The following is a 16395-nucleotide window of genomic DNA, read 5'->3' on the forward strand; positions in this document are numbered from 1 at the left end:
CAAGGAATGAAGAGTAGCAGTGTGGGAAATACCAATGGGGTCGCTTAGGGTGGGGCAGTGGATGACGGTTAACATAGGAGAATTAAGACTCGAGCTGAGTGCTTTTCAGAGGAGAAGAGAGATGGCCTGAAACTGTCAGCTGCCAGGCTCTGAGCAGAACAATCTCTTCTAGAAAAGGCTGCATCGATGCTGAATTATCAGCAAAGAGTCACAGTGACTGCAAGCTAAGAGGAGAATAAGGATAAAAAAGGATTTTACTGACAATTTTCTCTGAATTCTAGGTTCTAAGCAGATAGGGAGTGGGGAAAATATGGACAGAAAGGACAACCTCTAGCATCTTACAGAATTAAATCCTAAGTCTGAGACAGCCAGGGAGTGTAAGAACAGGGATGAAATGCTGTGTCCATGATGGCTCTTGAAACTCTGCGGAGGGATTGGAGGAGGATGAAGAAAAATGAGTCAAGATGCAGAAAGCTGAGCTCAGGTGAAGCCTCCTCTTCTGGTGGGAAAGAAAGAGCCGCCTGAGGGCTGCAGTGTGGGGAGTGCTAAAGCTGAAGGTCAACCCCGTGCAGGGCTGGAGCAAGGCTCTACTGGAGAGCAGGGAAGATCTGAGACAAGTCATGTTCATAAGCTCATGGGCAGAGAGGTGTCACGTGACACTCAGTCTTGCAAGTGTATAAATAAACCTGCTGCAGCCCTTAGAGCTCTCCTGCTCCTGCCTCTTGCTTCTTTCCCCTCCTCCTTCTTCTTCAGGAGAGGCAGCGCCACACAGTCTCAGTTTCCTGGATTCCAACTGTTGTCCTTTTTCCGTCCTCTCACTGTCCTCACTCTGGGGACACTGAGAGCTGCACAGGCTGCAGCACTGCGGTGCATTTATTTATACACTCAGGAGGTTGGTGTCAGTTCAAACCTCTCTGCCTGATGACCTGTTTGCCTGGCTCACCTGAGGTGCCTTGTGTTCACGGAGCTAGGCCAGCTTGTTCATGTAGCTCACCTTGGCTTTCTGTGTTTTCAGGGCTGGCACTGTGTTAGGTCCCCACATGTGATCCATCTCCAGCTTCAGCTGCTGCATGCAGTGAAGGAAATTGCAACATTATTTCTGATGCACTGAAAGCATAAAGTGGTGGAAAGGCTCTCAGTGAGGGAGACCTGTGAGATTGTCTCACCCAGGGTGGAAATCTTCAAATCTGGATGTCACAGAAAGAGAAGAGGGTGCCTGCAGAAAGAGCCCTAAAGGGCCTGGCGCAGGGTGGTCTTGTTCTATAGCTGGACCCTGTCTTGGCCACCTGACTGCCTGGACATGCAGTCCTGCCTTATGTTCTATGTACTAGGTGCTCTGCTAAGCATGTTCTATGCACTGGCACATCTAATCCTCATAAGAGCACTATTGAGTAGATGCTGCTTACCTCCATTTTACAAATAAAGAAACAGAGACACACAGAGCCTAATGAACCATTCCAGCAAGTAGCAAAACAGGATTTGTGCCCAAGCAGCCTGTCTCTGGAGCCATTCTATAGTTGACATTTCCATTGATTGAGAAGATCTGGTAAAACCCAACAGATTCCCTCAGGTCCACGCCTTCACTTATGAAACCTAGCTAGGTCAGAAACCAGAATACCTCACATCCCTTGATGTCTTTGACAGTACCGTGGATAATATTATTATCTGTCTACTTCTGCCCTTGATTGCTAGAAATTTGTTCTGAGTGCAGGATCATAGTGCAAAATAATATTCCTATTGCTTCTCTCAGACTGCTCATAGAATCAACACCATTTGGTATAGGTATTTATACTGTTTAGTGCTCAAAGAACCAATGAAAAGCATCGACATGGCCTACTATTCAAAACATCTCACATCTATTGCCATGGCACAGATTTCACTGCCACACCTGCACACCACCCATGGCAGAGTATTCTTGGGGACAGCTGCACTAGATCTGGGATCACCATGGAGAGACCTCTAGCAAGTTCCTTTGCTGCAAGGAGAATTTGTTGGGAAAAACTATAGCATTTCTCATGCTTTACTCTTCTAGAAAATCACAGATATCATTAGTTGGCCAAAGGCAAAATAACTAAAAAGAAACAAAAAAAATTTTTAGGAGCTAAGTATGAATTTTTTTTTTTTGCTTTTTAAAAAAATTTTATTTAAAGAAAGACTAAACAAAACAGAAAATGGGTAGAAATAATGCATACATTCAGAGAAAAAACAAACAGTAAGAAATCACTAGTTGATGTTTACATACAGTCCTTTTACAAATAGTTGTTCAATATACAAAAGTGGGACATATAAAGTGGAAATTCAAACAGCGAGACTGCAAACAGTTCTGTTCAATTATCCAACAAAAACTTAGTAATATGACTGTCAGTCCTATACACCTAAACATACATGTAGTTATCCATATCATCATTTATGTTGAGATTAAACTAAAGCAGGCTAAAGTTATTCTGAACAAAGAATAATAGTATTGCTAAATTTCACATCATGACACTCTGGGATCAGTACTGGGTACTATAGTGTCTTTTTTTTGTTTAAAGAAAGACTAAACAAAACAGAAAACAGGTAGAAATAATACATACTTTCAAAGGAAAAATAAACAGTAAGAAATCACTAGTTGATGATTACAGACTGTCCTCTTACAAATAGTTATTCAAGATACTAAAGTGGAGCATATAAAGTAGGGACTCAAACAGTGAGACTGCAACCAGTTTTGTTCAACTATCCAACAAAAACTTAGAAATATGGTTATCAATCCTATACACTTAAACATACATGCAGTTATCCATATCTTCAATTATGTTGAGACTGAACAAACCTAAGCAGTCTAATATCACTCTGAACAAAGAATAATACTATTGCTGGGTTTCACATTATGATACTCCAGGATCAGCACTGGGTATTTTAGTGTCTCTTTTTCTTCAGAGTATCTGTTCATTTCATCATGTGTCATAAGATCAGTTCTCATAAAATGTTTATAGGTTCTACACATGCATGAGTCTTAACATGTATTTCTATCCTTTCTATATTAGAGGGAGAAACAAAAAAGAGCATGATAAAACAAAACATATTCCTATAAACACATGAAATGAAAAAGACATATAAGAGCATTGTACAAGGAGTTCTACCATAGTTCCTATGTTGTCTCTTGTTATTTCAACAGAATTGGCTATATCATCAGACATAGTATAATTGAATGTATCAGTACATAACAGTTATAATAAAAACACAACTTTTCATATAGTATAAAACTTCAAAAGCATCAGTTATAAAACCAGAATGTATATTGTAGAGTCTTGTCATCTTCAGTGTAGTTGCCTATACTCTCAGACTTGATACTATCAATCATATCAGTTTTGAATAAAATCTGTCGATACCAAACAACAATCAAACAAGCCAGATTTAACTAAGATCAGTCATGATAAAACAGTATAAGTCATACAGGGCTCCAAATTAAGGTAATAGGAAATTAAAGATGATTACTGTGCTATATCCTGATGTTTTGGGGCTAGCTGTCTGTGCTCTCAAATCTAATGCAAGAAGACAAAGTGAGACAGAATAAAATCTATCAAAAAAAAAAAAAAGAAAAAAATCTATCTAAGCCGAGTGGTGCGAGTAATGTGGGTTTTAAATTCTGATACACTATTAACAATATCTTCTGCCATCTTTTTTAAGACTCTCCCAATTCTCAGATGAAGAAATACAAATGGCAAATAAATATATGAAAAAATGTTCATCATCATTAGTCATTAGAGAAATGCAAATTAAAACCACACTGAGATTCAATCTCACGCCTGAAAGAATGGCCAGGATCAAGAAAACCATCAACAACAAATGCTGGAGAGGCTGTGGGGAAAAAGGAACTCTCCTGCACTGCTGGTGGGTATGGAGACTGGGGCAACCACTGTGGAGAGATCAGTCTGGAGATTCAAAAAGCTGGGATTGGAAGTCCCATCTGTTCCAGCTACTCCACTTCTAGGCATATTCCCAGAAGAACTGAAGGCATCATGCCACAGTGATATACGTGCACCTATGTTTATAGCAGCACAATTTGTAATCACCAGATCTTAGAAACAACCAAAGTGTCCATCCACTGAGGAATGGATAAAAAAGTTGTGGTATTTTTATACAATGGAGTACTACCCAGCTATAAAGAATGATCACACTGAGATATTTATAAATAAATGGACACAGCTTGAGACCATACTCACAAGTAAAAGAAATCAAACTTACATGTATGAATACCGAATAGTATCCCTATTGTAAGAAATGATTCAAATATATAAAAGTATGTGATAATCATGATTCTCCATTATGTGGCTTTGAAGCCTTATAAAGTTTTCACTCATTAATTGAAATGGCTTTATTCTGGGCTGTTTGGTATTACTCCCTGTGATGAAATGAACAGCTATTTTGAAAAAAAACAAGACATCATAATAGCTAGTGCTGATTTAATATCATCTTGTTTTGAAGTCCCACCAAACTGTTGCTCTTCTGTCTCCATTGGTTTTATCATGTTGTATCTTACTGGATTTTATTATATGTGATAGTATAAACAAAATTTTTATAGGCAAAGAGATAAACAGTAAAACAGATAAACAAAACCATTGTTCGTTTTCTGTTAGCTGGTTCTAAATACCCTGTAATACTTTCATCCACTTGAATGGTTTCACACTGTCTTGATATGTTTGATGCTATCATATACAAAGTTATATTCAAATATTTCAAGGAAAGAGACACTATGGTAACTACATTAAGTCGGGTTATCTTGTGGTCAAGCATTAGGTTGCTGAAATTGGCATGCTTTGACCTGTATTGTTATGTTGCTATGTCCTCTTTTATATTAATCTCTCCCTTTTCATAAAAAAAATTTATGTGTTTATTTTTTTAATTAAGGGAAAAATAAAAAAATTAGCAGGATATATTATAGTAACTTTTTTTATTTCCTATTAACTTGATTTGAAGCTCTGTATTACTCCCACTATCTTGTTTTGACTGATTTTACTCTGTTCTGTTGTTTGTAGTATCAAATTTGACAGTATAGGCAACTACTTTGAAGGCAATAAGATTCACTATGATGCCCATTCTGGTTTGACTATTATCTTCTTTTGAAGTTCTGTAATGTTTCCAGTATTTAGATTTTATTGGTCTTGTTCTGTCCTGTTTTGTTCAATTTTATTACACCTAATGATATAGGCAATTCTTTTTAAGGAAGCAAGAGGCATTATGGTAACCATTGTTGATAACCTTGTATTCTGTTTTTACATCATGTGCTATGTCTATCCTTTGTTTTGACTGACTGCTTTGTTTCATCATATTTGATTTTATTCTCTTCCCAAAAAAAGTAATAAGAACTATGGGAGTAATAAAACCCAAAATGTATAAATTTGTTGTAAAAAAGAGGGAAAAAAGTGCTCTAAAAGATACAACTGCAAGTGTGTTTAGGTGTGTTAAGATAGATGACCATATTACTGAGATTTGTTGGGTCATTGAACACAACTGTTTGCAGTCTCACTGTTTGAATGTCCACTTTGTATGCTTTAATCCTGTAACTTGAACAACTATTTCTAAGATGACAATATGTAATCTATTAACTAGTGATTTCTTACCATTTTTGTTTTTGTTTTTTTGTAATTCTGTATTACTTGTACCCTTATACTGTTTTGGTTTTTTCCCTTTAAATAAAAAAAAGACTCTCCCTCCCCTTTCACTTCCCCAGGGTACACTGTGCATTTTTGGGTCTGACCAAGACCCTTGGTTTTAAATTGGGGGGGGGGTGCAACCTGCTATTTACCTAAGTGTTTCTGAACCTTCTCTCTCCTGGGCTTGATCTCTAATTGTATTCCTTTACCTATTAAAGCCTGTCTTTCCAACCTATCCACAAATACTGGTCTAGTTGCCACTATTACTCTCTGCTTCTCTGTCACATAGAGCACTGTTTTCTCATATTTGATTTTCAGTCCATGTACTCTTTTTTTCTTTTAATTATATTTCCTATAAATAGCATCTCAGTGGACCCTGCCTCCTGATCTACTCCACGTGTGTTTTTTGTAATTTAGTGTATCAAGGCCATCTATATTAGAGATTAAACCAACTTTCTCTGCCTCATTTCTGTCATGCTCTTTTTTTGCCCTTAATTGTCTGCTTATCTTCTACATTGTGTTTTCTGTTCCATTTACTAAGGCCTCTCTGCCACTGTTCCTGGAATCCTAGTACTTTTCTCTCTGTCTAGAATGCCCTGCAGTATTCTCTGTAGAGTTAGATTGGTGGTGCGAATTTCCCAAGTTCCTCTTTGTCTTGGAAGCATCTTGTTTCTCCATTAATTTCTAGTGACAGTTTAGCAGGGTATATCAATCTGGGTTGGAGGTTATTTTCTTTCAGGGATTGTAATATTTCTCTCCAGGCTCTTCTTGACTTGATGGTTTGTATAGAGAACTCTGCTGTTATTATGATGGGCCTTCCTTTACAGGTTATCTGCTTCTTGTCTCTAACAGCTTTTAATACTCTGTTCTTATATTGAATTTCTGGGATCTTGATTATTATATGCCTGGGTGTAGCTCTGTTTTGGTTCTAAGTGGCAGGAGTTCTGTATGCCTCATACGTCTGAACATCATTTCTTTTTCCTATGTTTGGGAAGTTTTCCTTAATTATTTCTGTGAATAGCTTTTGTAGTTCCTTTGTTTGTACCCCTGCTTCTTCATTCACATTCTTTATTCTCAAGTTGTAGATCCTCCTGTCTTCTAGCCTTTGTATTGTTACTGCTTGTTTCCTTGTTATTTTTAAAAAGTTTTTCCTTTCATAATCCCACATTGCAAAACTGTCCTCCAGTTTGGATAATCTGTCCTTAGTTTCTTTCAAGCTGATTTGCCATCTTTCCATAGAGTTTTTAATTTCCTGGTGATCTCTTGGAATCTGCTTCATGTATTCTATGTTTTCTTTATATTCTTCATCAAGTGGCTCTCTCCTTTGTTTGAGTTCCTTCCTTCTTCCATCTGTGTCTGCTTGAGGGGTGCTTAGCATCTCTTTTATTAATCTTCTTATATCTTGCTTTAGTTGGCTAAATATTTCACTTTTGAACTTGTCTACGAGGTCTTGAAGATATCTCTTTATGTCCACTGGTGCCGTGTCTGATATTGTATGTTTGGTGTTCTCATTCTCCTTTGTATTTACCTGTTCTGGGTCAGTGTCCTAAGGTTTAGGACCTGGGGACTTTTTGTTGTTGCTTCCTTTTCCCATCTTCTTTGTTTGTTCCAGGAGGCCCCAGTTTCTTTCTTTACTGGTTACAATTCTGCTGAAGCAAGCTGGCTAGGTGACTCTTCACACTACAGTGTGCTATGAGTTGCAGACAGGGACAGCATATGCTTGCCCCTTCCCTTCAGATCAGTCAAGCTGCTGAGGCCTGCACTTTATTACTATGCACCACCTCCCCTCTGGATCAGTCAAACTTCTGAGGCTTCACTGGGTTAGTGTGGTTAATGTGCACCACCGCTGTATGGACTTGATTTCAGATAACCTATTGGGTCTCAGCCAGGTCATGTGACCCAGGCCTAGCTCACTCCACCAATCCCATTCAGGAAGGGAACAACTGACTGAAGTCACTGCTGTCCCTTGTACTTGCCAGTCCTGCCTGGTCTCAGAAGGTTATCTGCAGGAGCCCCCTTTTCTGTGGAATGGTTCCACTTCCATCACTCACCACAGGTCAATGCAGGCTCCCTGCCAGCTCAACTCTCCATTTGGCTGGTCGACTCCTGACCTCAGTGTGACTGCGCTTCCAGTGAGTTGAAGTGGTGGGACCTCGGTCGGCTCAGCAAGTCGCCCGCTGCTGCGAGAGCACTGATTCTTTAGCTGTTCCAATAATAACACCAGGACTGTATGTTTGATTGGTTCTTCTCACCTTACTTTCTTCTTGGGACGAGAGAATTCATCTCCCTCTGTTTAGGGTTCCCCACGCTGTATTATGTTGAATTCTAAGTTGACTATCTCAGGGAGCCTCTGTAGCCAGCTGTTATCTATCTGTCATCTTTGCTCTGCCCCTCAAAGAAACAAAATTTTAAAAAATCAAATAAAAACCAAATCACCGTCAATAAGTGCAACAAAAATAAAAAATGCAATATATGAAGGCATATGTGAGGAATTACAAAAAAAAGAAAGAAAGTCTGTATAAAATTTCTCTCTAGAGGAATATAGAAGGGAAGTCAAGCAGGTTTGGTAATACACACCTGAAATCTCAGTATTTGGAAGGCTGAAGCAGAGAAATCATGAGATCAAGGCCAGTCTAGGCTACATTGTGAGTTCAAGGTCAGCCTGGACTACATAGCAAGACTCTATCTCCAAAAAATCAGGAAAGAAAGAAGAGAGAGAGGAGAGGAAGAGAAAGGAAAGAAAGGGAAGGGGAGGGGAGGAAAGGAAAGGTGTCTCAGCTACTTTTTCTCATTGTTGAGACAAAATACCTGATGCCCAAAATTAGGGAAGGAAAAGTTTATTTATTCTACAATTTTTGGAGGTTTCAGCACCCCCTAACCCTAACCCAAGGTGGGGTGGTGTGGCTGAGGAACAACCATTCATGGCACACCTTCTTCCCTCCCTTATTTTGTACGCTGGCTCTGCCCCTGGGTGAGTGCAGCACTCACACCACCAATCCCAGTGCTGGACAACAAGCCAATCACAAACACTAGATTCGCTCATGTCTGCAGGAGGCTTGGGGGGCCACATAGACATAAACCATAACAGAAGGGAAGGGAAGGGAAGGGAAGGGAAGGGAAGGGAAGGGAAGGGAAGGGAAGGGAAGGGCAGGGCAGGGAAGGGAAGAAAAGGGAAGGGAAGGGAAGGGAAGGGAAGGGAAGGGAAGGGAAGGGAAGGGAAGGGAAGGGAAGGGAAGGGAAGGGCAGGGCAGGGCAGGGCAGGGCAGGGAAGGGAAGGGAAGGGAAGGGAAAGGAAGGGAAGGAAGGGAGAAAATCATGTAGGGACCATACCTAGAATAGGCAACATATGATTTACTTGATGCACACTGCCATAAATAGCTGTGACAATAATAAAGTTTTAAATACCACCAATGACTCAGCTTCCCATAAGTGTCATGCCAAGGAATCGAAAAAAACATTTGATCCAAAGCAGCTAGAAAAGTTGATATTATTGTTTTTGTTTTTGTTTTCCAGAGGAGGAAATTGAAGCTCAGAGAAGTCAAGTACCTTCTAAGTAGGTAGGCCAGGCTTTAACTCTGATTCCATTCAGTCCTAAATCTGAGGACCCTACCCTTCACAAAAGCACAGAGGACACTCTTCAGAGGAGAAAAACAGTACAGCTGGAATATAGCAATGTTATCATGACTTTATTTTTAGCATTAGGAACATAATTAGTTCTTCCAGAGACAAAATAACAAGGTGATTTAGACACTATGTTATTGCTGCAGCTAATAAAAAAGAAACATAAAATAAAAATATTAGATTTGCTTTTGATACCCATCCATCAGAGAGTCATTGTGCATATGCATCTCAAAGGAAATTAAACTACTCTCCAAGAAAAAAAATGGAAATATCTGTTTTGCTCATTACTTGTCTCTTAGAACACAAGCTGGGAACATTGAAACTGCTCAATAAATGCAGTACTTACTGATGGAATGAATGCTAAAAGAGTCTATTGACTTGATGTCAAAAGTTACCAGAAACACTTACTTTGCTAAATCTTTCAATAGAAAATATACAGAAGAGTACCTTGGTGGTAGAGCACTTAACTGGCATGTACAAGGCCCTGACTTTAATGCTTGGTGCTACAAAAATGAAGCTAAATAAGTTTCCATTCAAACCAACTGGTTCAAGAGAGACTTGTTGCATGCTGACACTCAGAGGTGATGTTAGAAAAAACAGAATTAGGGTGTTTCTGGAACTACACAGATGGACAGAGTGGCTCCATCAGGAGCCACTTCTATCAAGAAGATGCCTGGTATTACCATTACTTATAACTATTCTAATCAAAAGTGTGAGGAGGGAAAAACAACAATACCACTGTCTTGGTTACTTTCTCATTTCTGGGGCAAAAATATCTCACAAATTAAAACAGAAAAGGTTTATTTTAGCTCACAACTTTTAGGTAGGGTAGAGGAGCATAGAAGAGGAAAAACAGTTCATGGCAGGAAACAACAAGATTTCCTCCTTTTTTCCTTTTTAATTCTGTACAAGCTTCAGTCCTACTGGTGGTACCAGCCACATCCAGGCTAGGTCTTCTCTCATCAGTAAAGCTATCATCTACACCCAGAACTATGCTAAACCAGTCAGTGAAATAATCCAGCATCACACATCCATGACTCAGCCACCTTCCCAAAGCCCTATCTATGAGTACTCACATGAGACTTTGGGGAAACATTTCAATGTGAGTCATAACAATCTCTTAATTTTATGTGTCTTCCATTCTTAACATTACAATTTCAAAGTTCAGAATGATTCTCTACTCACGAACATTGCAGTGTAAAGCCACGTCTACCCTTTTGTCAATCACAGAAAAACAAGGAGGAGGACAGTAATTAGAGTGACAGCAATGCCCCTGAATACTCTTTTGGTGTACAGACTCTGCACACTTCAAAATAAGAACAGATGGGGCAGAATTCATAAGAAGTTTTAAAAAATCTAAAGTAGTAGAAAAAAGTCTTAGTATTCAAAATATCTTACAGCCATTACCACGATTTGCCTGACAAGCATGGAGTTCACAAAAATAGGTGCAAGAGTAGTTAAGAAGAGCTAATGGACTAAGTCTTCCTGGATTAACTTGGTACTGATCATTTAAAAAGAAGGCCCCCAAAGACACAAGTAGGCAAGTCGTATTTTCAGGAAGCAGTGTGTCTCTAACAGAGCAGAAAAGAAGAGAGTTGTCAGTTTGAAGTTGGAATGCTACCTTGGACACCTAAGCACTTGTTACACACACACACACATGCACACACACATGCACAGACACACACACACACACACACTCACACACATACAGACACACACACACACACACACACACACACACCTCTTGAAAAGCACTTGTCCAACAAAGTCTAACTCAACGACTGATAAGTACGTTCACTTCTTGCCACTGCTATAATGAAGTGCCATGACCTGGATGGCTACAAGTAACAGAAATATTATGTCACAATTCTGGAGGCTCAGTGTCCAAAATCAAGAAGTCAGTAGAGGAAAACAGTCTTTTCTTGCCTTTCTCTAGCTTCGAATAGCCTTAGCCAGTTTTGACATTTGCTTCTGTCTTCACATATCACTCTCCCTTTTTAGAAAACCTTCAATCATATTAAAGACCCACATTAATGATTTTGAAATGGACCTGTTTCCAAATAAGGCCACATTCTAAGGTTACAGGAGTTGGGACTTTAAAGTATTTTGTGACAGACAATTTATCTGTCACAATAAAATCAAGGAGAAACTGGCATGTCATTGATAAAAGAAAAAATAGACAGTCCAGCAATGCTTTGCCAAATAATAAACTCACCACCGAAGGAAATCTCTGCCAAAGGCACAAGAGCCTCTAAATGTTACATATGTATACCTATTCAAAGTAATGGCAGCAAATTTTATATTGTATTGTCACTCTGTATAATTTCTAAACAAGATGTGAGCACAAGCATAAAACTGAAGATTTTCTCAAAAAATAAAGGAGTGCCTCCATCTCTCTGTACCTTTGTGACAGTTAAGCTGGATTGTCAGTTTGATAGGTTTGCGTTGCCACCTAAGATATTAGTAAAGCATGCTTCTGGATTGGTGATGTGGATCACAGAGACGGGACCTTGATAGTATATGTGGCCCCTGGCCCCTTCGTTTTTGACACTGTTCCCCTCTCTGCTTCTCAGAAAGTAAGAACTGAGCAGCTGCCACGATGTTTCTGCCTTGGAACTAAATGACCATGGACTGGATCCCCTGAAACCATAAGCCAAATTAAATTTCTCTTCCTTCAAATTATGGGTTCCCAGCAGTAGGAAAGCTAAAACAGAAAATAAGTACCAGAGAAATGGAGTGTCTTGGTTACTTTTCTCTCATTGCTGAGACAAAATACATGACACCCAAAGTTAAAAGGGGAAAGGCTGATTTTTGCTCACAGTTTATAGAGGTTAAACAGTTTATAGAGGTTTCAGTTCATAATCAGCTGACTCCAAAGTAGGATGACTACAGAAAAGAGACTAGTTCATAGCAGGCAGAAAGTAGCAAACAACAATGGACCTTATCAGCATCTTTCTGCCCTTTTATATTGTACCTAGTCTGCCAGGATTAGAGTGATGCAGAACAAATCAGTGAACTGATTTATTAATCACATACCTTTAATCCCAGCATCACATACTCTAGATCCAGTCATCTCAGAGAAAGCACCACTTACCACCTCATGAGATGTTGGGGGAACATCTAGACATGAACCATAACACTGGGTCATTTCTGTAACTATATCTATCGTGTTTCTGAGAAGCCTTCATATGAAGACTTTTGGTTCATGTGAAGACTTTTAGAAATGCAAAATGGCTACAGAATCCCCAGAATGTTGCAAGTAGAGTTTTGTAGGCAATTCTGGTCAGAGTTCAGAAGACCTAAATGCTTACTGGCTTGCGGACCCCTCATGGGGTTTCAGTTGGGATGGAGAGACTATTGGGAAATGGATCAGAGGTTGTGTTATACTTTGGGAGAATTGTTTAAAGTTTGCCCATGTCCTGAGATTTTGCAAAAGACTGAGTTTCAGTGCAGCAGAATAATTGATGTGATAGAGAAAGTTTCAAGGCAGCCCAACATTCAAGCTGTGGTATGTGTGATGATAGCCGGTTTTTTTGAATCAAGATTTAGTGTTAGAATCATGAGCAAAAAATAGGGCATAAAGACTTTTTAAGCCTGAATTTTGGCTCACAAAGAGCCGTATGTAAAGTTAGAACCAAATAGGCATGGCTGCTGAGGACATCAGCATCATGAAAAAGAAATCAAGTACTTGGTACAGGGCCAAGAAAAATGCTTTGAGGACAGTGCAGGAATCAGCAAAATCTTACCCACTGCAGACTCAAAGGTACAATAATGTAAATCCTTCATTTCAAAACAGAGCCCTTAAGCAGGGCTTACAAAGGGCTTCCTAGGAAGTTGGATCCCTGTGATTCATTTTCCTGTGTTCAGTTATCCAGGCACACAGAGGCCACTGCCTCCATGGCCCAAGGAGGCCTGGCTTCTGCTTTCTGCCAACTTTGGTGTCAGCCACATGATGCTAACTTTACCACCGTGCAGAGTACAACCATTGCGAGGTCAGGGAGGCTCTCCCCAGATTTTAAGGAAGGCTTGGGATGCCAGGCAAGGAGCCCCTGAGAGAGCAATTCCTGGGGCTGCTGGAATAAAGCCAGTGGCACAGTGGAGACCCCAGGAAATTGGAGGTGCCAGGAACATAAACTGTTTACTAAGTAAAACTACAAGCAACAAGGCAAGCCGACCCAAGAGAGGTCATGTGTGTGGCCACTGACAAGGCCAAGCCCTCTGGAACTCACATCTCACCACCATTTACCCCTTCAGCTCCTACAGCTGATGTCATGTCCTACTTTTGGGTTACCATGGCAAGGTGACAAGGATGGGGATGTGATCTAATGGTTTCAAAACGTCATCCTGGTGACTGTGTGAAGAACAGACCAAAGAGGGTCAAGCCAGGAAGCTGAGTGACCAGAGAGCACAGCCAGCACTAGGGCCAGGAGAATAGAGGGCCAGGAGAACTCCCAGAGGTGGACACAGAGGAATGGCAGAGACCTGGAGCCCTGGAGCCAGGCAGGCTGGGTGTGGACCTCAGCACCCTCTCCTCATGTTGTGTGACTATATACAGTATATTTAATCTCTGTACTACAACTCTCTGTATAAAAATAGAGCTGCTGATAAGTATTTGTTTCCCATAGTTGATGTAAAGATTAAATGAGTTCATACGTGTTTAGCCCAGTTCCTGGCACAAAATAAATCCATTAGAAGTGATAGCTAGGAACCTTGCAAACTGTGGATGGGGATAGAGATGTATCATAGGCAATGGACTTAATCACCGAGAAAGGCTATCGTGTGTGCTAAGCAAGAGCTGGGGCATTCTGAGGAGTTGCGGTCAGCCCCTGGGTCGTCAGCAGAGCCTTTGGGCACTTCTTAGGCACAAAAATAAGCACTTCATGGGATCAGGTGATGTGGTCTCCCCTTTCCACATAGATCTTCTCTCGGTATTGATCGTTCATTCCACACCGTGCTATTACTAACACATAACAATCATTCATCTCTGGGCTTGATACAGTAGAAGTCATCTGCATTTTTCACTAGGTTTTTCATCAGTGTTTCCTCTAAGCATCATATAAAGTTTATTTAAGCACGTTTATTCTTTAAAAAAAAAAAAAACGAGTCCTTGCTAACTGATGGCAAAAAGGTATACTACCCCCTAGAGCTCACAGAAAGGGATATGTAGCCCCCATTTACTAAATATACCCCATCTTTGACCTGCAGGCACCATTGTGTTCCCTAATTTATTAGCATGAGGCATTACAGCACAGAAGCATCTTGCAGACTGTAAAGGAGAATCAAAACAACTGGAGAAAATGACTTATGGAAAAACTGCTGTGGGTGACTCCATGTAATTACTGAAATCCCGCCACCGGAGGGCCCAGCATCCTCGTCCTCATTCCTTGAGCGCAGGGAATCCTTCCGAGCGACCTCCCACCCTGGAGACTCCCAAGGACAGGAACATGGGGATGAATCACTTTCCAGTTTGCATCGGTGAATCACCGTTGAGATCACCCCTACTTAATTGGAGCTTTTCAAATGTATGAGTCACCACACCAGTCTCTGCATTCTAAATGAGAGTGAGCACAGATTCCCTGACGTTCTGTCAAATAGCTCTTAAGGGGTCTTTCTTCCAGAAGCGGGGCAATTTGCCTGGATGGGATGAATGGGCACAGAGCCTCTGATGGATTCCAAACACTTAGCTCTGGACCCAAACACAGTCCCGCAGCCACCACCTCCTACCTGGCCCCACGGTCACTTCTTGAAGCTACAGGGTAAGGAGGGCAGAGCCAAGTGCATCATGGTCCTGCTACAACTGCAGCATCTGAGATGCTTTTGACATGGAGAGCTTGCCAACAAACCTTCAAGTACCCTTCTGTTTTATTAAGGATTTTGGTGTTGTATCCTCTAATCAAAGTCACGCTGTCACCCTGGGAGAGCTCACAATCCCCAGCCTCCCCTTTGGCAACCTTGGAACCAGCAACCTCCATCGCACTGCACCTCCCATTCACACCACTGCCTTTCCACACCCATCCTAGACAGCCTGCCGTCATTACTTGAAACTTCTCCATCTCTTAAATGCCCGATTCAAAGGCTGTGCTTACTAACCACAGCCTTCCTTCCAGCTTTCTCATTCAGTCCTTCCAGCCTTATTATGCTCCCGACAATAGTTATTACAAGAGCAACAATACCAAGTAAGTACTAGCAATTAACAACAATGGCAACTAGCATTTATAGCGCTCTTCATCTGGGCCTGGGGCTGTATTCAGCACTTACATCACCTCCTTGATGCCTTGTGTCATTCTATCCCCAGGACTACTCTCTGAGCCACTGGGAGGCGAGCGCCTCGCCCTACTAGGCTCAGCCCTTTCTAGATCTGGAGCTAATTATACACTGCTCATCCTTACATCACACACACACAGGAGATGACTGGTAATTTTTAAAACCCGGGACAATGTAGCAGAATGACCCAGTGGGGTGGTAAAGAACTGTGCCTGGAATCTGCACTGCTTAGATGGAGGAGATGGGGTTGGATAAAAGCAGTTTTTACTGCCTCATAAAATGATTATCCTGGAGGTCAGATGCCATGTATTTTGGAACATAAGAGGCTTGATAAACTGACTCTGCTCCCAGCCACCCCACCTCCAGGCTTGAGTCCTCACTATCAGCCTCCGCTCTTCCTCTGCTCAGAGCCTTGTCAAAATTCACACTGGTTCTGCCAAGCCCCCATCCTCCTCTCCGTTCCCACCCACATCTCCTTCTCCATTTGGAAAGAGTTTGCTCTGATCCCCATGCCTCTATCTTGCCTCCTATAATCCAGCTCCACCCTGATAACATTAGGTTTTTCTAGAAGAAGATCTTGGGAACAGCATCTTGTATTTACCCACTTTTCATGGCTTTCCCCACCGTCCTACGGGAAATGATCACATCAGCCTTAAAACCCTTCATTCACTGGTTCACCTTTCCTCTTCATCTCCCTCTGGTCTGGCCACCCATATTCCAGATGTCCTGAACTACTTACAGATGGGTTAAAGCTCTCTCACCTGGCGCTTTTGCTTTTCCATATGCATTTCCTGCACTGGAAAGTGCCTCCCACACCCCTTATCCCCGCAGGCCTGTACATTCCTGCACACTATGGCCTCCAGATGGTTCTCTC

This window comes from Cavia porcellus, unplaced genomic scaffold, assembly GCF_034190915.1.
Source record: "Cavia porcellus strain 051 isolate PalLab524CR breed Dunkin Hartley unplaced genomic scaffold, mCavPor4.1 scaffold_1, whole genome shotgun sequence".
NCBI classification, from domain to species: Eukaryota; Metazoa; Chordata; class Mammalia; order Rodentia; family Caviidae; genus Cavia; species Cavia porcellus.